General features: G+C 39.3%; 1 pseudogene; it reads right to left on the reverse strand.

The window, feature by feature from the left end:
- Nucleotides 1-457: 457 nt before the first annotated feature.
- Nucleotides 458-1,566, reverse strand: LOC147661024 (uncharacterized; annotated as a pseudogene).
- Nucleotides 1,567-2,086: the final 520 nt, after the last annotated feature.

A 2,086-nucleotide genomic window follows, 5' to 3' on the forward strand; every position in this document is an offset into this window, starting at 1 on the left:
TATCAGTGTCAGCTTTTTGAGATTGGAAGTAAACCAGTTTTGCTCTTAGTGTAGATGGTTTACAACCACTGCAATGGGTGTGACAAGTGCTTCTGGCAAAGGGTATATGTTTAAGGTTTTTCACTCAGTGGGGGTTCCCTCATTTCGACGGGCATCAATTTTACAACTCAAGTGTTCCTGACATTCAGAACAGTGATAAAGATTTGGCACAGGATGCATTCTTTCATGTTCATTGAAATGAATTTTCTGACTAAAGCTTTTCTGGCATTCAAAACACTAATAAACACTTTTCCTTTATAACTTTGACCTTCCAACTGAATTTTTACATGCCTTCATAACACTCATACATTATTTTAGCTAGGATGGGCTTTTATATGTGGAGTGAGAATTATTTTATAACTAAAGCTTCTCTGGAATTCAGAGCACCGAAAAGGTTCTTCCCCCATTGTGTATTCTCTCATGAACAGCAAAGATGACTTTTCAGACTAAAGGTTTTCTGGCATTCAGAGCACTGATGAGGTTTTTCCCCAGAATGAGTTCTCTCATGTAAAGTTAGTCTGAGTTTATAACTGAAGCTTTTCTGGCATTCAATGCACTGAAAAGGTTTTTCCCCAGTGTGAGTTCTCTGATGTACAATAAGACTGGTTTTATAACTGAACTTTTTTTAGGCATTCAGAGCAATGATAAGGTTTTTGCCCAGTGTGAGTTTGTTCATGGTGAGTGAGACTAGCTCTATCTCTAAAGTTGTTGTGACATTCAGAGCACTTATATGGTTTCTCCCCAGTGTGAGTTCTCTCATGGAATTTAAGACCACTTTTCAGACCATATCTTTTATGGCATTCAGAGCAGTGATATGGTTTTTCTCTGGTGTGGGTTCTCTCATGTTGAGTGAGAAGGAATTTACGACTAAAGTTTTTTGGGCATTCAGAGCACTGATGGGATTTCTGCCCAGAATGGGTTAACTCATGCCGGGTAAGAATGGTTTTCCGACTGAAGGTTTTCTGGCATTCAGAGCACTTATGAGGGTTTTGCCCAGTATGCGTTCTCTCATGTCGAGTGAGATCTGATTTACATTGGTAACAATTTAGGCATTCAGAGCACTGATACGGTTTCTGTCCAGTGTGAGTGTTCTCATGTTGACTGAGAAGGGTTTTACAATTGAAGCTTCTCAGACATTCAGAGCAATGAAAAGGTTTTTCTCCAGTATGTATTCTCTCATGTTGAATAAGGCTGAATTTACAACAGAAACCTTTGTGGCATTCAGAGCACTTATGAGGTTTTTCCCCAGTGTGAATTCTCACATGTTGAGTCAGCTGGTGTTTGTGAGTGAAGCGTTTCAGGCATTCAGAGCACTGATGAAGTTTTTGCCCCAGTGGGAATTTTCTCATGCTGACTGAGTCTGGATTGACAACTAAAGCTCTTCTCACATTCAGAGCAGGTATGAGATCTCTTTTTGGTGCTAATATCTCCAGGTTCGGTTTTGTCTTGTATACATTCCATTATGAGATAAGATTTCTTTCTGAACTTAATATTTCCAAGTTGGGATTTTTCTAGCAGACACACCATATGACAATACTAATTCTTATTCAGCATCACCCACTCAAATGTGCTGACTTGTTCAACTTAACACTTTTATTTAGCCAAAGATCACTTCTCTGTAGAGTTCACAGTTTATAACCTCTGTAGGCAACCTAATTCACCCTACAACCTTAATATCAGCAGCTGCTGGTACTTATGGGGAAGCCTCTCATGGGATTATTGCCTCTTCATTACATCCATGTGGATTCTCTAAACCTTTTCTCATACTTATGTATTTATGAGTTAATGAAGCATTGATCAGGTCTTTGGTTGGGGTTCAGTTTTTCAAAGCTAGGTACATATTCACATAATGTATTGGCATGAACATTTAGAATACTATTGTGCATCAGAAGCAACACATTGTTTCTGGTCACCCTTCTTATGGATGTCTTCTATGTCTGTATATAAGACTACAATGAGGATGTTAAAGATTGTGCAGGTCTTGCCCGGTAACAAGTACCCGAGGTCACATCTAATGGGCAAGAATGATAGTGGACACGGGGACCTG

The sequence above is a fragment of the Lissotriton vulgaris genome, unplaced genomic scaffold (genome assembly GCF_964263255.1).
Source record: "Lissotriton vulgaris unplaced genomic scaffold, aLisVul1.2 SCAFFOLD_5480, whole genome shotgun sequence".
In the NCBI taxonomy this organism is placed as follows: Eukaryota; Metazoa; Chordata; class Amphibia; order Caudata; family Salamandridae; genus Lissotriton; species Lissotriton vulgaris.